This window comes from Rhinopithecus bieti, unplaced genomic scaffold, assembly GCF_001698545.2.
Source record: "Rhinopithecus bieti isolate Rb0 unplaced genomic scaffold, ASM169854v2 scaffold_15296, whole genome shotgun sequence".
In the NCBI taxonomy this organism is placed as follows: domain Eukaryota; kingdom Metazoa; phylum Chordata; class Mammalia; order Primates; family Cercopithecidae; genus Rhinopithecus; species Rhinopithecus bieti.
Window position 1 is genome coordinate 3,841,659 of NW_016809075.1, and position 24,909 is coordinate 3,866,567.

The 24,909-nt window shown below is 42.6% G+C and overlaps 1 long non-coding RNA gene across 1 annotated transcript; it reads right to left on the reverse strand.

Annotated features, from left to right (window-relative positions):
- Positions 1-7,325: 7,325 nt before the first annotated feature.
- Positions 7,326-22,075, reverse strand: LOC108539624 (uncharacterized). The gene is made up of 3 exons (XR_001888440.1): positions 21,885-22,075; positions 18,774-18,885; positions 7,326-8,457 (listed from the first exon to the last, which is right to left on the reverse strand). It is a non-coding gene; the product is annotated as an uncharacterized LOC108539624 (long non-coding RNA).
- Between the last annotated feature and the right edge of the window lie 2,834 nt (positions 22,076-24,909).

Here is a 24,909-nt window from a genome sequence, read left to right on the forward strand (position 1 = left end):
GATTGCAAGAATTTCCAATTACAGCTGAATTGTGATCGTGTGCACATTCTCAGTTATGTTTGTATGTGGTAAAAACAATGCATATTTATCAAACAACTTATGCAGGTATTTCTTAGAAATATTTTATTAACTCTTTTAAAATAACTTGTATACTAACAAATATTGTATTAATATTTTCCATTACCTGAGACTATATATTAAAATATCCCATTGCAATTATGCATTTTCAGGTCAACTTTGTAATTTTGTCAGGTTATTCATTATACATTCTAAATAATGAGTCAGTATTACCATTTGCATATAAGTCCAAGTACTTTTTTTCTTTAAAAAATGTTAAAGAAAATGTAAAGGAAAATTTTTAAAAATTCTTACATGGTCACAGTTTTTCTCATGAAACTAATTTCTCATTTATAATACCACAAGAACAAAGCATGCTTTTGTCTGTGCCATCTTGCCAAAGACCACTAGAATCACACCTGTAGTCAGAGTGGTGTGTAAAGAGTTGTAATAAGAATTCACACAAAGCATAAATGACTGAGGGTTGTCAATGAGAGGGTGCTCAAGAGGACTTCTTACAGGATTTGTGTTTCTTTTGGGTGATTTCATTGCTATTCAACAAAGTGAGGTGTTTGTATTGGATGCTGTGAGGTGAACTCAATTCCATCCTTGGAAATTCTAATAGATCTTATCTAGGAGGCAGAAAGAATAGAGTGGTGCTAAACCTAATTCATAAGAAGCACAGTCATATTAGTTAGAAGAGATTTCTGGTCATTTTTAGGGCTTGGAGTCTGTTTTCTTTCTAACTATATCCGAGACATAGTTACAGAATTTGATGTTGATCCATTATGGTCACCTGGTAGCTTTGTCTGATGGAGGTTTGTTACAGTTTTCAACAGGGAAGACTTCGCTTTGAGGTGAGTTGGGGAGCAGCTGTCATTGGGAACAGCTTTTGCTTTTCTCATTATCTAAACACTGAAGTATTTCCTGCAGTATAACGGACACTGTTATCTATAAAGTACCTCAGTTAAATTATTGACCAAAATTAAGTCTGTTGAGGCAGAAATAATTTGATAAAGGCTAATCAAAGCCAAATGTGAGGATCGGCCAGGGAAGGCACCAACAAAGCTGGGTATGTTTCAAAGTCATAACACTCTTGTAAGTTTAGGAGGCCAGGTGCCGTGGCTCATGCCTATAATTCCAGGTACTTGGGAGGACTGCTTGAGGCCAGGAATTTGGGACCAACCTGGGCAACATAGGGAGACTTCATGTCTAAAAACATAAAAAATTATTAGCTGGGCATAGTGGTGCCCAGTTGTAGTTCCACTACTCAGAGTCAAGAAGATCAAGGAGTTCAACACCAACCTGGGCAACATAATCAGACCCCTCCCATCTCAAAACACTAAAAAATTTAAGAAAAATAGACTGGTTTCTGCAAGGGGTAAAACAATAAGAAAATAAAAAACCTTGAGTGGACATTTTTTCCAACGAAGACATACAAATGGTCTGAAAGCATATGAAAAGGGACTTAATATCACTCATCATTACAGAAATTCAAATCAAAACCACAATTACATGTTACCTCATACATGCAAGGATGGGTACTATCGAAAGAGATTAGTGTTAGGGTATAGAGGAAAAGGAAGCTTTGTGTACTGTTGGTGGAAATGTACATTTGTACAGCCATTGTGAAAAACAATATGGAGGTTCCTGAAAAAAAAAAAAATACCATGTGATCCAACAGTCTCACACCTGGGTATATGCATATATGCCCAAAGGCAGTGATCAGTATTTCAAAGATATTATGTGCCACTCCCATGTTCATTACAGCATTATTCACTATAGTCAACATATGGAAACAAACAGCATCCATCAATGAATGAAGAAAATGTGATGTATATTTAAACAACAGAATATTAGCCATAAAAAAGAAATCCTGACATTTGTCACAACATGAATAAACGGGGTGTACACTATAAGGCAGAGATATAGGCAAATACTTCATGATCCCACTTAATTGTGGAATCTTAAAAACTCAAACTCAGAGGTAGAGGGAGGAACGGTGGTTACTAGAGTCCAGAAGGTAGGGAAAATGGAGAAATGTTGGTCAAAGGTTAAAGACCAAGCTGTAAGGTGAACAAGTTCTGGAGATTTAATGTACAGCATGGGTGGTCATCAATGTGTTAATCTGACTGGTAACCATTACAGAATGTATATATACATCAAAACATAACATTGTACGTCATGAACATATTCAATCTTTGTGAAGTATTTTAAAATAAAAAAAGGAATGTTTACTGAATCTATGCCTGTTGGATCTTTGAATTACTGAGACGTGTTGAGTCTTCAGTAAATTGTGAATTTGTCTGTCTCACCTTGCAGTTGTGTGTTCTTGCATGACATATTTTGACAATCTGTTATGTGCATATATTTTAAATTATGTCATTTTTTTTTTTTTTTTTTTTTTGAGGCGGAGTCTTGCTCTGTCGCCCGGGCTGGAGTGCAGTGGCCTGATCTCAGCTCACTGCAAGCTCCGCCTCCCGGGTTTACGCCATTCTCCTGCCTCAGCCTCCCGAGTAGCTGGGACTACAGGCGCCCGCCACCTCGCCCGGCTAGTTTTGTATTTTAGTAGAGACGGGGTTTCACCGTGTTAGCCAGGATGGTCTCGATCTCCTGACCTCGTGATCCGCCCATCTCGGCCTCCCAAAGTGCTGGGATTACAGCCTTGAGCCACCGCGCCCGGCCAAATTATGTCATTTCTATTATTGGGTCTTAATTTCTTTTCTTCCTGAAATATCTGATCTGGTTATTCAATCCAGTGAATATTTTATACCAGGCATTGCTGTTTTCCTTTCTAGTAGCTCAAATTGTGTCTTTAGTTTTTAATTTTCTTTCTCTCAGACAGGGTCTCCCTGTCACCCAGGCTGGAGTTCAGTAGTGTTATCTTGGCTCACTGAAACTGCTGTCTCCCAAGCAAATGATCCTCCCACCTCAGCCTCCTGAATAGCTGGGACCACAAGTGCACATTATCATGCCCAGGTAATGTTTTAAACCTTTTTTTTTTTTTGGAGAGACAAGGTCTTACTATATTGCCCAGGCTGGTTCCCTGGGCTCAAGGGATCTTCCTGCCTTGGCCTCTCAAAGTGCTGGGATTACAGGTGTGAGCCACGGTGCCTGGCCAGTTTTTAATTTTTTTTAAGGTCAAATATAGTAATACAAAATGTACCATTTTAAGTATGCTATTCAGTAGCATTAAATACATTAACAGTGCTTTAGAACCATCACAGCTAGCTAGCTCCAGAGTTTTTTCATTATTCCAAAAAAATTGGTACCCATTAAACAACCATTCCCCATTCCTCCCATCCCCATCCCTTGGTAATCTCTGTTTTCCTTTCTTGCTCTATGAATTTGCTGACTCCAGATGCGTCATGTAAGTAGAAGCATACAGTATTTGTCGCTATGTGTATGGCTTATTTCACTTAGCATAATGTTTTCAAGGTTCATCCATATGTTAGCATGTACCAGTAATTCATTGTTTTTGTGCCTGAATAATATTCCCAAGTGTGGCATATTGGATACACCACACTTGATCCATTCGTATGTTGAGCACTTGGGTTGTTTCTACAAAACTCTTTTGACTACTGTGAATAATACGGCTCTAAAATTGGTGTATATGTGTCTGAATCCCTGCTTTCCATGGTTGGTTGATTGATTGAAACAGTGTCTTGCTCTGTCGCCCAGGCTGGAGTGCAGTGATGTGATCTTGGCTCACTGCAACCTCCACCTCCTGGGTTCAAGCGATTCTCCTGTCTCAGCCTCCCAAGTGGCTGAGATTACAGGTGTCTGCCACCACACCTAGCTAATTTTTGTATTTTTAGTAGAGACAGGGTTTCACCATGTTGGCCAGGCTGGTCTCAAACTCCTGACCTCAGGTGGTCCACTTACCTTGGCCTCCCAGAGTACTGGGATTACAGGCGTGAGCCACCGTGCCTGGCCTCCATTATTTTAGATATATACCTAGGAGTGGAACTGCTGGGGCACAGGGTTTTCTATGTTCATGTATAGCCATACTGTTTTTCACAGTAGCTGTGTTTTACATTCTCCCCAGCAATACACAAGGACTGCAATTTCTCTGCATGCTCACCACCCTGGTTATATTCTACTTTCTGTTTTAAATGGCAGCCATTCCAACAGTTGTGAACTATCTCACTGGTGTTTTGATTTACATTTCCCTAATCACCAGTGATAATGAGCATTATTCCATGTGATTGTTGGCCATTTATATATCTTCTTTGTACAAATGTTTTCAAGTCCCTCACTCATTTTTGAATTGGGTCATTGGTTTGTTGAGTTGTAGGAATTCCTTATGTATTTGGGGTATTAATCTCTTCCAAGATACGTGATTTGCAAATACGTTCTCTCATTCTGTACATTGTCTTTTCATTGTCTTGAGACTGGCCTTTGGTGCACAAGCTTTAAATTTTGATGTAGTCCAGTTTATTTTTTGTTTGCCTGTGCTTTAGATTTCATATCCAAGAAATGATTGTTAAATCCAATGTCATGAAAATTTCCCCTATATTTTCTTCTAAGTCTTCTATGGTTTTAGCTTTTAAGTTTAGATCTTTGATTCAAAGTTAATTTTTGTATATAAGGTAAGGGTCCAACTTTTATTCTTTTGAATGTAGATATCCAGTTTTCCCAACAACATATGTTGAAAGATTGTCCTTTCTCCATTGAATGATCATGGCACTGTTGTCAAAAACTCATTTGACCACATATACAAGCATTTTCTTTCTAGACTCTGTTCTGTTCCACTGGGCTGTATGTCTGTCCCTGTGCAGTACCATGTGATTTTGATTATGGTAGTTTTATAGCCAGTTTGAAATCAAAGTGTGAGTCTTTGAACTTTGTTATTTTTGAAGATTGTTTTGGTATTAGAAGATTCCAAATGAACTTTAGGGTTGATTTTTTTCTAGTTTTTTTTTTTTTTTTTTTTGAGATGGAGTCTCACTCTGTCTCCCAGGCTGGAGTGCAGTGGCGCAATATCAGTGCACTGCACCCTCCATCTCCTGGGTTCAAGTAATCCTCCTGCCTCAGCCTCCTGAGTAGCTGGGACTACAGGCACGAGCCACCACACCCGACTAATTTTTTGTATTTTTAGTAGAGACGGGGTTTCACCGTGTTGGCCAAGCTGGTCTTGAACTTCTGACCTCAAGTGATCTGCCTGCCTCAGCCTCCCAAAGTGCTGGGATTACAGGTGTGAGCCATTGTGCTCAGCCTATAAAAGAAGGCCATAAGGATTTTGATAGGGGTTGCATTGTATCTGTAGATTAATTTGGGTAGTACTATCATCCTAATAGGAAGTCTTATAATCCATGAACATGGGATTACTTGCCATTTGTCTGTTTTTTAATTTGTTTCAGCAATCTTTTATAGTGGTCAGTGTACAAGATACAGGCCTCTTGGCTGAATTTTTACTGTTTTCGATGCTTTTGTAAATGAAATTGTTTCATTAATTTTCTTTCAGACCGTTTGTTTATTAGTATATAAAAACGCAACTTGGGGCTGGGCACGGTAGCTCACGCCTGCAGTCCCAGCACTTTGGGAAGCCAAGGCGGGTGGAGCACAAGGTCAGGAGTAGAAGGCCAGCTTGGCCAACATAGTGAAACCCCATCTCTCCTAAAAATACAAAACTTAGCTGGGTGTGGTGGCACGCACCAGTAGTCCCAGCTGCTCGGGAGGCTGAGGCAGGAGAATCGCTTGAACAGGGAGGCGGAGGTTGCAGTGAGCAACACCACGCCTTTGCACTCCAGCCTGGATGAGTTAGACTCCATCTCAAAAAAAAAAAAAAAAAAAAAGCAACTTGGGGCTCACACCTATAAGCCCAGCATTTTGGGAGGTTGAGGCAGGAGGATCACTTGAGGCCAGGACTTTGAGACCAGCCTGGGCAACAGAGTGAGACCCCATCTCGTTTAAAAAAAAAACACAAAGGCCAGGTACAGTGGCTCACACCTGTAATCCCAGCACTTTGGGAGGCCAAGGCAGGCAGATTACCTGAGGTCAGGAGTTCGAGACCAACCTGGTCAACGTGGTGAATCCCCGTCTCTACTAAAAATACAAAAATTATCTGGGCATGGTGGTGCGCACCTGTAGTCACAGCTGCTTGGGGAGGCTGAGGCAGAACTGCTTGAACCTGGGAGGCAGAGGCTGCAGTGAGCCGAGATCACACCACTGCACTCCAGCCTGGGCAATAGAGCTAGATCCCTCAAAAAATCTGTGAAGTTCAGGTTTAGAGACAGACTTGTTTGGGTTGTCTTCTGGAGAATGGGTTTATGATTTTGACAGTTTATTTAGATCAGAACCTTAAGCTGATTCCAGGTGAGAGTTTCTTGCTGGTGAAAATTAAGGTCCTGAGGGAGGGAGCATTTCCACACTCAGGAGGGGACAGGAACTCACAGGTTGATCCCCTCTGGGGCTGCATTACAGCAGTCAGAACCTGGCTCTTAAGGTTGGGAATGTGACTCATTTTCTGAATGCGGCTTTTCCTTGTGAAAGAGGATGGTTATCTGAGGTAGTTCAAATGTCTGCTGTTCTTCCCCCCCCCTTTTTTTCTTTTTTTTCCTTTTGTTTTTTCCGGAGCGGATTGTGTTCACCCCTCGTCGCCCTCACGTGGACGTGGCAGTGGCCCCGGGTATCTCCGAGCTTCACTGAATGCTCTGCTCCCGGGTTCTGACGGCCGATTTCTCCTGCCTCAGCGTTCGGAGGTTCGAGTATGTCTGGGACTACAGCGGCTCTGCCACCCCGTCGCCCAGTCTAATTTTTTTATTTTTCAGTAAGAGACCCGGGGTCTTCACCGTATTCAGCCAGGATGAGTCTCGATCTCCTGACCTCGGTGATCCGCCGTCCTCAGGCCTCCCAAATGCTGGGATTACAGGCTTGAGCCACCGCGCCTGGCCCCTTTTCATTTTTTGAGACGAAGTCTCTGCTGCCCAGGCTGGAGTGCAGTGGCATGATCTTGGCTCACTGAAACCCCTGCCTCCCAAGTTCAGGTGATTATCCTGCCTCGACCTCCCAAGTAGCTGGGACTAAAGGGACGCACCACCATGCCCAGCTAATATTTTTTGTATTTTTAGTAGAGGCGGGGTTTTACCATGTTGGCCAGGATGGTCTCGATCTCTTGACCTCGTGATCTGCCTGCCTTGGCCTCCCAAAGTGCTGGAATTACAGGCTTGAGCTGCTGTGCTCGGCCTAGTTTTTGTATTTTTAGTAGAGAATGGGGTTTCACACGTTGGCCAGAGTGGTCTCAAACTCCTGACCTCAGGTGATTCGCCTACCTCGGCCTCTCAAAGTGCTGGGATTATAGGCGTGAGCCATCGCGCCCGGCCCCTTTTGATTTCTTTACAGAATATTGTGGTAGTATAACTCTTTTTTCCATGCACTTAATTTTTGTTCCCTTCTTGGCCATTTCCCTGAAAATGGGTAGACTGAGATAACGTGTGAGGAAGCCTTGGCCATCCCACCAGCCGCTTTTCCCAAATTCCTGATCCCCGGAAGACATCTGGGCCCTTCCTCCTGTTCCAGTCCAGTAGCTTTCAGCAAAGGTACTGCTCCATTGGACACGGAGTGTGGAATTGCCTGCTCACACTTGTCCAGGATGAAGAAACAGAAAGGGCCCAGTGAGTACAGGAAGATGCCAATGCCCACTGTGGAAAGCCCGGAGCAAGTTTTTCTTAAATGCGAATGCCCCAGTGTGGGGTCACGTCCAAGCTCCAGAAGGAAGCCTGGCCTCGGTGGGGGGAGGGGGGGGGGGGAGGGCTGTTGCTAGAACCTGTCAGTCCAGTTCCACACTTCCGTGCTTTCCGTGGCTTCTCCTGAAACCCGGGCCTAGGGAGTGGGGCTTGATCCCTATCCTAGGGGTGCTGGGCAGGGTTGTGTAAATCATCCAATCAGGTGCTCTGCCAGGAGGGTGGGGCCAAGCTCCGCGAGTCTAAGGGGCTCTTGTTCCCCTAACCCACTGAAATCAGCGTTCCAGAGGCTGAGGTGGCTCCACCACAGCTTCTGTCCGGTGGTGACCAGCACTGATCCCCGGAGCCAAGGGAGGACCCGGGACACCTGGGAGCCTGGAAATGGTGAGTGTGCAAGGCTGGGCGGGAGGAGGGGCTGGTTGGGACCTGCTGTGGTGGGACCCGGGCCTCTTAGCAGTGATTCCAGGGTCTGCGGACCCGAGTCTCCCTGGCGCAGCTGGGCCCTGGGTCCCCTCAGCTACAGGGTGGGGCTAGGCCAGCAGCCGGACCCCAGGCAGGAGCCCTCTCGGCAGCACAGCGCTCGCAGCGCCCGCAGCCCCGCGTCTCCCCAGATTGTGTGGGGGCCACGGGAGGATCACGGCGAGAATCCAGACTCATGTGTGAGGTTCTCCTGGGAGGAGCTGTGGTCTGTGGGGTTCCCAATCCCGCCTTTCACCTGTAAAAATTAAAATGCAGCACCGTTAAATATTTAATTATTTTTAGCCAAGGGCAGTTCATGAATAACCCAACCAGGGCTTGTTCTTTGGGGTCCCGTCAGGGGGGCTTGAAGGAAAGGCTTTTCTAAGGTGTATGAGGAAGCAGACCAAATTCAGTCTTTTGATTGGTTATGAGTCGCCTTATTTGGTCTGTCAACCAAAGGTTAAAAAAACAGCCGTTTTATTCTGAGCCAAGTTTAAGGACAATAGCCTGGGAAGGCAGACCCAGCACAATGTGTCCTGGAGTGGCTACGTGAAGTATACGCTGTGTTACATAGAAAATGGGAGAGGTGGGCAGTGACCTTATACATAAGATAAAGCAAGTATGTGGTTAAAGTATATGAAAGGTTAACCAGTACACAGGCATCTTAGGGTTTAGAGAGGGATGATTGAATCTGTCCTACCTTTGCTTCATCTGATAGGCAAGGTTGTAATCAGTACAGGTCAGTGAAATATTTGACTTGCAGGCTGAGAGTTCAGCTTTATTTCATGGGTCTGGTTTCTTTTTTTTTTTTCTTTTTTCTTTTTTTTTCTTTTTTTTTTGAGACGGAGTCTCGCTCTATCGCCCAGGGGGGAGTGCAGTGGCCGGATCTCAGCTCACTGCAAGCTCCGCCTCCCGGGTTTACGCCATTCTCCTGCCTCAGCCTCCCGAGTAGCTGGGACTACAGGCACCCGCCATCTCGCCCGGCTAGTTTTTTTTTTTTTTGTATTTTTTAGTAGAGACGGGGTTTCACGGTGTTAGCCAGGATGGTCTCGATCTCCTGACCTCGTGATCCACCCGTCTCGGCCTCCCAAAGTGCTGGGATTACAGGCTTGAGCCACCGCGCCCGGCCGGGTCTGGTTTCTAGTACCTGTATGTCCAACCTGCAGCCATCTTAGGCCACTTTTTAAAAACAAATTTCTTTCAGTTTTTCCTATTTCTGACAGGTCTATCCAGGTGGAAATGTTCTGGTCCTGTAGTTGGAGGCTAAATTTCATTTTCCTCTAAACTGGTAATTTACAGGCTGCATTTGTGTTCGATTTTGGTGTCCTTGGGTAGGAACTCAGGGCACTACAGCCACTCCAAACTGATCGCCTCTTATTTCTTTTAACACTCCCTAGGGGTACCAATTTTCCCATGTATTTGTTTGCCCTTGCATTTTCCAAATGTGTGGGACACAGGTCTCATATCCACAATTCTGTTTGCTGAACTTAACCCTTCTAGGGTTTGTATGAATTCCAAAATGTCCAATTCCTTCCCCACATTCCCAAGTGCCAGCTTTGCTTCATCGATACAAAATATTACCAACTATTTGTCCTTTACTGTACATTTCAAACAGATGCAGTACTTTATCATTTTTTCACAGAGCAATAGATGGCTCTTTTTAAAATATTTTTCTGTTTGTGAACATTTCACATGAGGAAAACAGAGTAAGTGCATGAAACTCTGCTGCAAAAAACTTTGTGCCTCTCCTCCTTTTATCTTCCCTAGGCACAGACACCTTGCCAGAATGTCTTTGGATTGAGGTTCACTTTTGGAAATTTTACAGGGTGATCTGTCCCTATTCCTGGGTTTCAGACTTCCTGGGGTTGCCCCAGGATGCTCACAGTCGCCAGGTGTCTTGGAGGATCTAGTGAATAGCAGCCCCTGGTTCACTCTGCCTTCTGGGCTCAAGCAACCCTCTCAGCCTCTCCAAGTGCTGAGATTACAGGCATGAGCCACAGCACCCAGCAATTTCTGAATTTTGAATCAGCCTTGTACACCTGTAATGATTCCCACTTGACGGTGGTGTATAGTTCTTTTTCTACATTTTCAGATTCAATCTGTGAATATTTGTTGAGAACTTTTAGGATCTATGCTGAGAGTTACTGGTCTATAGTTTTCTACCTTTGTAACGTATCTGCCTAGTTTTGGCAGTAGGATTCTGTTGGCCTCATAGCATGTATTAGGAAGTGTTTACGCTTGTATGTTATAGAAAGATTGTAGTGAACTGGTGTCAGTTATTTAAATGTTTGGCAGAAATGACCAGTGAGACTGTCTTGGTCCTTGTCTGTCCTTTTTTGGACCGTTACTACGTTATTAGCTGATTCACTTTCTTTTAACACATATATACCTATTCATATTGCTTCTCTCTCCTTGTGTGTGTTTTGGTAGATTGTCTCTTTCAAAGGATTGGTCCATTTCATCCAAGTTATCAAACTTGTGGGCATGGAATTGTTCATAATAATCCTTTATGGTTCTTTTAATGTCCATGGAATTAATAGTGATGAACCCTCTTTCATTTATGATCAGTAATTTTTTGGGTCTTCTCTCTTTTTCTCTTACCCTGGCTATAGGGTGTGTGTGTGTGTGTGTGTGTGTATATATATATATATATATAAATTTTATTGATATTTTCACAGAACCAGCTTTTGATATTGTTGATTTTCTTTTTTTTTTTTTGAGATGGAGTCTCGCTGTTGCCAGGCTGGAGTCCAGTGGTGCCATCTTGGCGCCCGGCAACCTCCACCTCCCGGGTTCAAGCTATTCTCGTGCCTCAGCCTCCCCAGGAGCTGGGACTACAGGCGCGCGCCACCACACCCAGCTAATTTTTGTATTTTTAGTAGAGATGGCGTTTCACCATGTTGGCCAGGATGGTCTCAATCTCCTGACCTCGTGATCCTCCTGCCTAGGCCTCCCAAAGTACTAGGATTACAGGCATGAGCCACCGTGCCCAGCCTATATTACTGATTTTCAATTTCATTGATGTTTTCTGTAATTGTTATTTTCCTGTGTTTGATTTACATTTATCTTGCTCTTCTTTCTCTGGTTGCCTAAACTAGAAGGTTACATTGTTGATTTTAGACTTACTCTGCTTTATTTGGTTTATTTGAGACAGGGTCTCACTCTGGCTGGCTGGACTGCAATTGCATGATCTCAGCTCATTGAAGCTTCAACCTCCTGGGCTGAAGCAATCTTCCCACTTCAGTATTTACATTTGTTAAGAGGTGTTTTATGGCTCAAAATGTGGCCTAACTTGGTGAATATTCCATGCAATCTTGGGAAGGATTTGTACTTTGCTCTTGTTGGTTGCTGTATCTTAGAAATACCTCTTAAATCCAATTGATTGATGATGCTGTTGAGTTAAAACTATACCATTAAATTCTCTTTGGGGCCGGGTGCAGTGGCTCACGCCTGTAATCCCAGCACTCTGGGAGGTCGAGGCGGGTGGATCACCTGAGGTCAGGATTTGGAGACCAGCCTGGCCAATATACTGAAACCCTGTCTCTACTAAAAATACAAAAAACAAAAAAACAACAACAAAAAAAACTGGGTGTGCTACTTGGGAGGCTGAGGCAGGATCATCACTTGAACTCAGGAGGTGGAGGTTGAGGTGAGCCGAGATTGTGCCACTGCACTACAGCCTGGGTGACACAGCAAGACTCTGTCTTAAGGGGAAAAAAAATTATCTTTGGTACTGAAAAAAAAACCTATACCATTAATGATTTTCTTCCCACTTGATTTGTCAACTACTGATAAAGGTATGTTGGTGTGTCCCACTAAGAAAGAGAATTTCCTTATCTTTCCTCACAGTTCTAGAAGTTTTTGCCTCATGTATTTTGACACTCTGTTATCGTTGCACACCTAATAAGGATTTAAGACAATTGATTTGGCTGGGCACGGTGGCTCACGCCTGTACAATGGGAGGCCAAGGTGGGTGGCTCACCTGAGGTCAGGAGTTTGAGACCAGCCTGACCAACATTGTGAAACCCTGTCTCTACTAAAAATACAAAAATTAGCTGGGCGTGGTGGTGGGCACCTGTAATCCCAGCTACTGGGGAGGCTGAAGCAGGAGAATCGCTTGAACCCAGGAGGTGGAGGTTGCAGTGAGCCATGAGCATGCCATTGCACTCCAGCCTGCGTGACAGAGCAAGACTCCATCTCAAAAAAAAAAAAAAGTTGATTTAAAGTCTTTGTCTAGTAGGTCTAATGTCTAGGGTTTTAGAAATGGTTTATCTCAAATGATTTTTTCCATTAATGAGCTATGTTTTTCTGTTTCTCTGTATTCCTCATAAATTTTGTTGAAATACGGACATTTGAATGTCATAAGGGATGACTCTAGAAGTCAGTTTCTCCCTCTTCAGTGTTGCTATTTTTGTTTGTTGACTTTTCCAAAGTATTTTTGCAGAGATCGTATTACTTGTTGAGCACAGCCCTTGAAGTTCCTGTTCCTTTAGCTTGTGTTTAGCCTGTGTTTTGACAGCGATTTCCTTGCATCATAAGAGCTAAAGAAGCAGAAACAAAAAACCTCACGGTGGCCGAGTACAGTGGCTCACACCTGTAATTCCAGTACTTTGGGAAGCCGAGGTGGGTGGATCACGAGGTCAGGCGATCAAGACCATCCTGGCTAACACCGTGAAACTCTGTCTCTACTAAAAATACACACACACACACACACACAAATTAGCTAGGTGTGGTGGCACGCACCTGTAGTCCCAGCTACTGAGGAAGCTGAGGCAGGAGAATCACTTGAACCCGGGAGGTGGAGGTTGCAGTGATCGCACCACTGCACTCCAGCCTGGGAAACAAAGCAAGACTCTGTCTCAAAAAAAAAAAAACCTCACACTTTCCAGTTTTTATGGATAGTTCTAGGCTGTGGCATTCCTTTAACACTTAGCAAGGCTGCTTAAAACTCTGCTTCCGCCTTCACTTTCTGCCTAACTGATCCTAGAGATTAGCCAGTGCTGAAAATGAGGGTGTTCTTGGGTCTGTGATGTTAGCTGTGGGTTTTTAATAGATTCCTTATAGCAGGTTGAGGAAGTTCCTTTCTATTCCTAGTTTACTGAGTGTTTTCATTGTGAACATGTTGAACTTTGTCAAGTGCATTTTCTTTGTATATTCCACATATTAACACCTTGGCAGTTCTGTGTTTGCAAACATTTTCTGCAGTTCCATGGGCTGCCTTTTCACTGTGTTCATGGTATCCCCTGAGGGACAGAAGTTTTTAACTTTGAAGTCAAACTTGTCTCTTCTTCCTTTTGGTGACTGGGCATGTGTGATATCTAAGAAATCATTGCCAAATTCAATTTTGTGAAATTCCTCCCTCCATATATTCTTCTAAGAGTAGTTTAGTTTAGGTCCTTGCCTCATTTTGATTTCATTTTTGTATATGGTGTAAAGGGTCCAGCTTCATACTTCCACATGTCAAGATTGTTTTCCCAGCACCACTTTTTGCAATAACTTCCTCTTCCCACTGAATGAACCTGGTACCTTGCTGAAAATCATTTAATCATATATGTGAGGATATCTTCTGAGTTCTCTATTCCATTGATATATCTTCTATCCTTGTGCCAGTACTACAGTGTTTTTATCTATTGTATATTTAAGTTTAAAAAAGAAGAGTGAGACTTCCAAATTTGTTCTTTTTGAGATGGAGTCTCACTTTGTCACCCAGGCTGGGGTGCAGTGGTGCAATCCTGGCTCACTGCAACCCAAACCTCCTGGGTTCAAGCAATTCTCCTGCCTCAGCCTCCTGAGTACCTGGGACTACAGGCACCCACCACACCACCATGCGATTTTTTTTTTTTGTTTTGAGATGGAGCTCGCTCTGCTGCCCGGGCTGAGTGCAGTGCCGATCTCAGCTCACTTCAGCTCACTGCAAGCCCGCCTCCGGGCCCCCACTGCCTCAGCTCCCACAGCTGGGACTACAGCCTGCCACCACGCCGGGACAGTTTTTTTTTTTGTATTTTTTAGTAGAGAGGGTTTTACACCGTGGTTTAGCCAGGATAAGTCCGATCTCCTGACCTCGTGATCCACCCGTCTCGGCCTCCCAAAGTGCTGGGATTACAGGCTTGAGCCACCGCGCCCGGCCTGGCTAATTTTTTTTAGATAGTGTCTCACTCTGTTGCCAGGCTGGAGTGCAGTGGCGCGATCTTGGCTCACTGCAACTTCCACCTCCCAGACTCAAGCGATCTCCTGCCTCAGCCTCCCAAGTACAGGCGTGTGTCACCACACCCAGATAATTTTTGTATTTTTAATAGAGACGAGGTTTCACCATATCGGCCAGGATAGTCTCAATCTCTGGACCTCATGATCTGCCCACCTCGGCCTCCCAAAGTGCTGGGATTACAGGCATGAGCCACCGTACCTGGCTCAGCTAATTTTAAAATGTTTTAGTAGAGACAGAGTTTCACCATGTTCACCAGGCTGGTCTCAAACTCCTGACCTCAAGTGATCTGCCTGCCTTGGCCTCCCAAAGTGCTGGGATTATAGGCGTGAGCCACTGCACCTGGCTTGTTCTTCTTTATCAATCGTTTTGTCTATTTGGGGTTCCTAGAGATTCCCTATGAATTTTAGGATGGGCATTTCTATTTGTTTTTTTAAAAAATTCATTGGTGCCAGGTGCGGTGGCTCACACCTGTAATCCCAGCACTTTGGGAGGCCAAGGCAGGTGAATCACCTGAGGTCAGGAGTTCAAGACCACCCTGGCCAATATGGTGAAACCTCATCTCTACTAAAATAAAAAAGCCGGGCATGGTGGCATGCACCTGTAGTCCCAGATACTTGGGAGGCTGCGACTTGAGAACTGCTTGAACCCAGGAGGTGGAGATTGCAGTGAGCTGAGATCATGCCACTGCAGGTGAGCAGGTACACACGAGTAGAGTGAGACTGTCTCCAAAAAAAAAAAAAAAATCATTGGTATTTGGATAGGAATTGCATTGACTTTCTAGACCATCTTCAGTAGTATTGATATCTTAATATTAAATCTTAAAATCTATGAATGAGATGTCTTTCTATTCATTTATATCTTTAATTTCTTTCAACAACATGTTATAGTTTTCAGTGTACAAGTTTTTTGCTGCCTTTGTTATTGTTCATGGTATTGTTTCCTAATTTCCTTCTCAGATTATATGTTGTTAGTATGTATAAATGAGACTGATTTTTCTTTAAGGGATGGGGTCTCACTATGTTGTCCAGGGTGGAGTGCAGTGGCTATTCACAGGAGCAACTGTAGTGTACTACAGCCTTGAACTCCTGGGCTCAAGCAATCCTCCTGACTCAGCCTGCAAAGCAGCTTGGACTCATGCCACCACACCCAGTTGAAACTGACTTTTTCATGTTGATTTGGTATCCTGCAACTTTGTGGAATTTGTTAGTTCCAACCATTTTGGGGTGTTCTATGTGTGTTATGCACAATCTTTAGGATTTTCTACCTATAAGATTGTTTCATCTGTGGACAGAGATAATTTTATTTTTTTCTTTTCAGTTTGGATGCATTTCTTTTTCTTGCTTAATCATTATGTGTAGGACTTCCAACAGTGCATTGAGGCAGGTGGTGAAAACAGGTATCCTGTTTTGTTCTTGATCTTAGTGAAAAAGTTTTTTGTATTTCACCACTGACTATGTTTCTGTGGCTTTTTAATGTATGGCTTGTATTATATCAAGGTCGTTTCTTTCTAGCTCAAGTTCTGTGTTTTTATCATGAATGGGTTTTGTATTTTGTCAAACGCTTTTTCTACACCTACATTGAGATGGTTGTGGTGTATTACTTTTTTTTCTTTTGAGACGGAGTCTTGCTCTGTCGTCTGGGCTGGAGTGCAGTGGCATGATCTTGGCTCACTGCAAGCTCCACCTCCCAGGTTCACACTATTCTCCTGCCTCATCCTCCCGAGTAGCTGGGACTACAGGTGCCCACCACCACACCCGGCTAATTTTTTGTATTTTTAGTAGAGACGGGGTTTCACTGTGTTAGCCAGGATGGTCTTGATCTCCTGACCTTGTGATCCACCCGCCTCGGCCTCCCAAAGTGCTGGGATTACAGGTGTGAGCCACCGTGCCTGGCCACTATTTTTATATGTTGAACCATCCTTGCATTTTAGAGATAAATCTCACTTGGTCATGGTGTGTAATCTTTTAATATGCTGCTGAATATGGTTTGCTAGTATTTGAGAATTTTTGTATCATATTCAGAAAGGACACTTAGCTGCAGCTTTCATTCTTGTAGTGTCTTTTCTTTGGTGTTAGTGTGATTTGGGCCCATAAAATGAGTTTGGAAGTGTTCTCTTAGTTTTTTTAAGTTTGGGGAAGATGGGTATTAATATTTTAAATGTTTGGTAGATTTTAGCAGTAAAACTCTTTGGTCTTAGGTTTTTACTGTTTTTTGTTTTGTTTTGTTTTGTTTATTACTACAACAGTCTCCTAGAACTGAAGATCTGTTCAGATTTTCTGTTTCTTCATGACAGTCTATGTACATTGTGTTTGTAGACATCTGTCCACTTCATCAGTGTCACCCAACTTATTTCTGTGCCCTTAGACTTCTGTAAGTAAAAGGTCTGAGGCATAGTTTTTCAGTCGTGTTCTGCTGTTATTATGGTATAAATTCTGCTGCTATTGATGTGGTGATCAGGTGTGGGACTATGGGAAGCATTTCATGGACCTATGATTTGACCTCATTTGTAGGAAGCCTGTGTCTCTGTGTTGTGACGCTTTCAAGTATTTCTCCCTCACTTCTGCTTAGTTGAGGCAAAAAAGAGGGCCAAGAGGTTTGCCTCTGGTAAAATCTCAATCTGGTTTTTGAGAAACAGTTTCTTTTGAAGGTAGGTCTTGTTAAGAATAGAATTCTCTGGGCATATTGCAAAATAGTGGCAGGGTGCTTTGGAAGGCAGGGGCAGGAGGATCACTTGAGGCCAGGAGTTTTAGACCAGCGTGAGAAGCATAGCCAGACCTCATCTCCAAACAAATGAATAATAAATAAAAATAAATAATAAATTGATAGCTAGAGAGATTATTGCTTGATGGATGGATGGGCCTTATTTCATTAAAATGAAAAGGCTTATTGCTGTTTTCCTTGCCTCAGTACATTTCATACGTGCTAGTGTTTAAGGCTGTGTGCCATCCAATACCCTCATCCATTCCAATAGTTATGGTGCTTGAGCTTCTTCAGGGTTTTTGTTTGCTCTTAGGAAAAATATTGCTCCGATAGTCTTTAAGCACAAATGCACAATAAACTACCTAGAGAAAAATTACTGGGCTGTAGATTATGGTAAAGTTCAAATTACATGAAATAGCAATGGAATGTATCTCTTGACCCCCACTCCTTCATTCATGCATACCTATTTATTTTCTATGGTCATTGCCACTTAGGATTCTCAAATTGACTAATTTTCGTCCTTCTAATCAATGAGAAATATCATCTAGTTGACATTTTATTTGGCTATTTCCTCATTACTATGGAAATGGATATTTTTTCATACATGGTCTTTCATTTTCAGTTAAGTATTTTCTTTATTTTCCCATGTTTTAATCTTGTGTTTGTTTTTACTCTACAAATTAATCCTTTTATATTGCATGTACTACAGGCATTTTTCTCCTACTTTGTTGTTCGTCTTTTACCTTCCTAATTTTAATTTATTTAAATTTATCACTCTGTTCCTTCATTGCTTACTCTTTTATTTATTTTATTTTATTTTATTTTTTTTGAGACAGGGTCTCGCTCTGTCCACCAGGCTGGAGGGCAGTGGCGCGATCTCGGCTCACTGCAAGCTCCGCCTCCTGGGTTCAAGCCATTCTCCTGCCTCAGCCTCCCGGGTAGCTGGGACTACAGGCGCCCGCCACCGCGCCCAGCTAATTTTTTGTATTTTAGTAGAGACGGGGTTTCACCATGGTCTCGCTCTCCTGACCTTGTGATCCGCCCGCCTCGGCCTCCCAAAGTGCTGGGATTACAGGCGTGAGCCATCGCGCCCGGCCTATTTTTTTTTTTGAGATGGAGTCTTGCCGTGTTTCCAGGCTGGAGTGCAGCGGCAGGATGTCGGCTCACTGCAAGCTCTGCCCCCTGGGTTCACGCCATTCTTCTGCCTTAGCCTCCTGAGCAGCTGGGACTACAGGCACCTGCCACCACACCCGGCTAATTTTTTGTAGTTTTAGTAGAGACAGGGTTTCACTGTGCTAGCCAGGATGGTCTCGATCTCTTGACCTCGTGATCCGCCTGCCTTGGCTTCCCAAAGTGCTGGGATTACAGGCGTGAGCCACCACACCTGGCCCCAACCAATCTTTTGTGTCGTATGTAAATCAGACACTGCCTCATCAAGCTCATCTATAAAACTGTCTGCATTTCGCTGTGGAAGCAGCAACCCACTTCTCTGGGACCTTTCTCTCTGCAGCAGAGAGAGCTCATCTCTTTTGCCTATTAAACTTCTGCTCAGAACCTCACTCCTGTGTGTGTCCATGTCCTAGTTTTCCATGGCCGTGAGACAATGACACCGCTTCAGTGTGAACTCTCATGAACTGAGTCTAGATCCCCAGTGCTGTCCGTCTCACCTGTCCTCCTCTACACATATCTGGGATATGTCACGGCTTGGTGGTCTTTGAAGATGTGGCTGTGAACTTCATCCAGGAGGAGTGGGCTTTGCTGGATTTTTCCATGAAGAATCTGTAGAGATGTGATGAGGGAAGCCATCAGCACCTGTCTTCTATAGGTGAGGATAATATTTTTTTCCTTTAGTCAATTAGAGAAGTGCTTCTTGGCCATCAGTGCTATTCCAAAACTTGGAATGTGGAAAGGGGGTATTTTGATGAATTGATCAAGCATGGCTGCAGTGCACAATGAACCTACAATCCAGTATTTCTTCCATACTTTCTAAATGATGATGATTTTTCTCAGTCTACATTTTAGGAAACAAATGGGAAAACCAGAACATTAAAGATCAACAGAAAAACTCTGGGAGAAATCTAAGGTGATTTGCACTCAAAAGAGGGGAAAAAAAAGTCCCTGAGGGGATCTTTGCATGTTACCAATTTTTAAAACAAAATTTTCAACAAAAATATATACTTAATGTAACATAGATGTTGAAGTATTTATAAAATACTTCACTTGGAAATAGAACTAAGAAACTTCATACATGGATATTATTATTTTTATAATAGCTATGGGGGAGCCTTGTTGCAGAGTAATCAGTGCATTTACTTTCAAACAATTCATACATGGCAGAAAACCTGCACCTTCTGTGATACTGGTAGCAATGTATGTTCAAAACCTATTAATGAATATAAGTCTAATTAATGAACCGCTAATAATGGGCTTGTCTTTTTTTTTTTTTTAAGACCAAGTCTCACTCTGTCACCCAGGCTGGAGTGCAGTGGCACCATCTCAGCTCACTGCAACCTCCGCCTCCCGGGTTCAAGCGATTCTCCTGCCTCAGCCTTCTAAGTAGCTGGGATTACAGGCGCGCATCACCACGCCTGGCTAATTTTTGTATTTTTAGTAGAGACAGGGTTTTACCATGTTGGTCAGGCTGGTCTCAAACTCCTGACCTCATGATCCACCCTCCTTGGCCTCCCAAAGTGCTGGGATTACAGGTGTGAGCCACTGTGCCTGGCCAGGCTTGTCATTTTTCACAGAAGTCATTACATTAGAAAAATTGTGAAAGTAGGGTAGTTATTGTGGAGAAACCTTCAGCTAGATTCCAAATCTCAATGTGTTTAAGTCATGCTCTTCTTTGGTTCTGTGAACATATTTATAATGTACACTTTGAAGTATTTTTCTATTAATCTGCTATCTGTTCTCACAGGCAGTTTCTATTGTCAGCTTTTCTTTTTTCTTTTTTTTTTTTTTTTTGATGTATGGGCTGTACTTGTTGCAAATTGAACATTTTTGATAACATACCGAACCTTCTCAGAGTATGTTCAATTTCTCCAGGCCTTGTTATTGTTATTTGCTTTATTTTGTTTAGTGACTGATTGGACTATTTTGGTGAAGTCTATCTCTGTAATAGTTAAAGAGGAAAGAAACACAGCTTGATGATTAAATATAGGTTTATTTTAGAAATAACCTGAGAGGGGCTTCTGGCCAATTTTGGTCAGGAGCACTTTTTCTTACAGACTAAGAGTACATATTGGTTTTAGGGTGAGGGGGCTTATTACAAGCTTGGAATGTCTCTGGGCGGAGGGAAGGTTATTTGGGGGCAGACATCTTTCTGGCCGGAGGGGGGTTTCTTGGGGCTGGCATCTTCCCAGCCAGAGGTAGGGGTTATTTTGGTGCATGTCTCTGGTCAGGGAGGAGTCTGGAATGTATCTGGTCAGAGGTGTTATTTGTGGTTTATGTTCATGCTGACCTTAGCCATTAAGCTGATGCCCTTTGGATTTAGGCAGCTTTCGATTAAGGTGAATTTTAAAATGAGGTGCTTGCCCACGATGGCGATGTTCCTGCTCTGTCAATTTCTTCCTCATAACTTTAAGCCTCTGATATTGCTCTTGAGGGGAGGGGAAGTGGTTCAGCTTTGTTTCTGCCTGCAGTCATCCTGGGATGACAATGGTATGATGGGAATCTCTTCCTCTCTTGGACAGCCCTCAGATGTTAAACTGTACTAATTGCTGGTTGATGGCTCTATTGTTCTCAAAAAGTACAAAGACAAATTTGCCCTGTAAATCCAAGTATGTTTTCTCTCCTTTCTAAGAATACTATCTGAGATCAGCATTTAATAGTTGTTAGTTTATACGCTTCACGGACTCCTCCCTAACAGTGTTTTTTCATGGTTTTCTCCACAAATTAGCTGGCCTACAGTGCAGGCAGTATCTTCATTAAATCCACGAATCTCATGTGAATTGTTTTTCACCTCCATTTCCACTGCATCAAGGATGGAGTGCCCTTTGGCTAAAATGTCTCATGATCTATTGCAATTGAAGTTAATTCTTAGGCAAGAGGTTAGGAGCTCTGTTTCACAGCTTGCTTCTCTTCCACCTCAAGGCAAAATCTGACAGGGCTCTGAAGCGTGGGTAGGAACACTGGCAAGCTGCTTTCTGAATAATCCTCTCTTTTTGAGAACTGAGTGTTCAGTGGTGGGGAGGGACAGCAGCCTGATGTCCTCTTGGCCTGTGTCCTGGTATGGATCCACCACCTCTATGAGCTGAGGCAAAGTTGGTCAGTGTCCTAGCAGTCTGAGTGCACCATGCTCACAAACCATATCCCCACTTTTCAAACATATGCACACAGTAAGATGAGAAAAGCTGAAGTTTTGCCCTTCCTAGAAAAAAGCTTTCTGACTAGAGGCTGGGTGACTGAGCAGAAGCATCAACATCATAGACAAGCATCTCATTTTAAAAGTCACCTTAATCAAAAACTGCCTAAATCCAAAGGGCATCAGCCTAATGGCTAAGTCAGCATGATCATAAACCACAAATAATATCTCCAACCAGAAACATTCCAAACTCTTCCCTGACCAGAGACATTCCAACCCTGCCATAAACTTCTCCCCCACACGGAAACATTCCAAGCTTGTAATAAGCCCCCTCACCCTAAAACCGATATATACTCAGTCTGTAAGAGAAAGCACTTCTGACGGAAATCAGCCAGAAGCCCCTCAGGTTTTTTCTAAAATAAACCTGTCTTTGACAGTCAAGCCGCATTTCGTGTTTCTTTCCTCTGACTCTTACATTTGGTGCCGAAACCCAGGACGGGTGCTGGGGGCAGAGGCTCTCTCGCAATCCAGGAAGCAGTGGGCAATGGCAGCTCGTCCTGAGTTAATTCCTGGATCCTGAAGGTCTCTGGCCACCACTCCATCTCTTCTTTGTTCGCTTTTCTCTCATCCTCCCTTTTCTCTCTCTCTCCCTTGTGCAGCTGCAGTCCAACAGGCCAACTGGAACATCAACATGAGACACTAATCCAGCTGACTGGTAAGAGCTGCCCTCCCCTGGCTTTCTCATGGTACCCAGAAAAAGTCAGGTCTGCTGTCTTGGTCCTCAGAGGACCAGTGGGACTAAGCCAGAGGAAATCTTGGGGATGCCCAGTTTCTTCTCAGCTTGACCATCCTCTTTAGAAAGAGGACTCTGGGTCTCTGTCTTTTGTCTGGGGATGCCTAAAACAAAAACAGACACCCTCGGCGGCTTCTTGCCAGTCCACATGGGTGCCAAACAATCCCATGTTCCCACACCTTCTCCCCTGTGCTGTCTCCTTCCTGACCTTACCAAACTTGGCTTAGTCTTTTATTGTAACATGGCCTGGCCCCAATACACATTAGATAATGACAGCTGATGGCCCAAAATGGCACCTTTAACTTTCAAATTCTCAGGAACCTTAACAACTTGATAACCAGGAACAGCAAATGGCAAGAGGTTCTCTGTATTCACACTTTCTTCTGCTTCTACCTTAAATCCCATCTCTCCCTGTGTCAAGCTTGCACCTCTCATAAAATCTTTCTTCCTGGCTGGGCACGGTGGCTCCCATCTGTAATCCCAGCACTTTGGGAGACCAAGGTGGGCGGATCATGAGGTCAGGAGATTGAGACCATCCTGGCTAACACGGTGAAACCCCATCTCTACTAAAAATACAAAAAATTAGCCGGGCGTGGTGGCAGGCACCTGTAGACCCAGCTACTCAGGAGGCTTAGGCAGGAGAATGGTGTGAATCCGGGAGGTGGAGTTTGCAGTGAGCCGAGATTGTGCTACTGCACTCCAGCCTGGGCAACAGAGGGAGACTCCATCTCAAAACAAACGAACAAACAAACAAATCTTTCTTCCTAATGAAAACCCTCTCTAGGTCTCTCCCTCCTCCAAGCTATAAGTACATTCAAAAGGCTTCTCTTCATAAATCTTGCTTTCCTGGAAAAGGTTTTTTCCCAGTTAACTGAATTACTTTTCTCCACTCTGTCTTGCCACCCTTGGTGCATGTTTAAAAGACCCTAAAATGGCTTCTAGTGGCCTGGGACTCCTTGGGAAAACAGAAAAGGTGCCACAATCCCATTTTGGGGAAAATCTGTTTTCCTTATGGAACCCCTGGAATTAAAGGTAAGTACCTCTCAAAGTCTTTGTCTTCCAGCTCTACTTGTTTATTAGGCCCTGGATACTGTTTTCCTAGCTCTTTTCTTAAAGGACCCCACCCAAAGGCCAATAAGTCAACTGGGAAATTAGCAGAAAAAAAATCTTGTAACTACTAAATCTTCTGGGTTGTCTTTGTGGCTATATGTGTGCAATGTCTATTAAAAGAACTCTAATTGGCAAAAAAATAAGGGCCTAAATCAAATATTTTTAAGGGAAAAGTAAAAGCTATGGGATCTTTCAGTTCACGTGACTTTAATCTTTAAAACTTACTGGTACAGTAAAGTTAGAAGTGTCTTAAGAGTTGCCAGCATACATTTTCATTTGCATTTCTTAATCAAGCAATTTCATTTTTATCTCTGCCAAATACTATAAAGTATCAAAACAAAACTATGACTCAACCCAAACAAAATAATCTTTAATTTTTTAATAAATGAAACATTAATATTGGTTTAATGAAAATAGCTACATCCTAAGATTTTCATTTAATGAAAATCCTACATCCTAAGCCGTTTAATATCCTAACTTCTACTCTTATGGCCTTAGGCAGTCTAGTCCACAGGCGTGAAGGAAGTTTGTTTTGGGAAAGGACTGTTATCTTTGATATTAAAGGAATTTATATTTTAAAATGTTATATGGTAAATTTTTGTCCTAAAGTAAATTAACTGGTTGTTTAAAGAGAGGGATGTTTCCAACAAGTCAGAAAGTTCAGGCATGTCAGATTGTCTGTGAAAGGCAAGAAAAATTTTATAAATGGAATTTATGCAAGAAATATACAATTTAAAAGTGATTAGGCCTCCTGACTGCTTTATAAAATGCCCCTATAACTCTTACCTGTACAACTTGCCTGCTTTACAGCTAGGTAAAACTTAGGACACACAGAATTAATGCTGGACTAACACAGACCTTATCTGCACTTCTATGTAGATCCTAGGCTCTACACCTAGTACATAATTAAAATCCCAAACTTACCAAGGTGTTCAACAAAAGTTTGCTAAAAGTTAATTATGTGGAAAGTGTGTAAGGAAAGTAAAATATATATATATATACTATATATATATACACACTATATATATATACTATATATATACACACTATATATATATACTATATATATACACACTATATATATATACTATATATATACACACTATATATATATACTATATATATACACACTATATATATATATAGTAAAAAGATTATAAGAAGGCATGAGATTGTGGATTTTTTACCTACATTAAAGAATTTTTTTGAAGGTCTAAGCAAGTTTTGGAAGGTTAATTGTAAAGGAAATTCTGTGTAAACATACTGGCTAAAGTTGAAGGGGTAGCATCCAGTTTTTCTGTAAATTGAGCATTAAAATAAAAGCACAACGGGTTTATCTTAAAGCACTAACCTGCTCTTTAACAAAATATAAAGGGTTAAAAGGGTCTATAAAATCTTACCTTATGGTCAAACATTAAAATTGAGTAAATGCATCTACAAGGGTTTATTAAAAATGGAGTTTAATATTAATAGTGCACTAATATAAAGGTAAAATTTGGTGTATTTGGTATAAAATCATACAGGAAGCACTGTCAAATACAAAATGGTGTTTGGCTTTCTTTGGGCTATATTTGTATAAATGTTATTGGTATGTGTT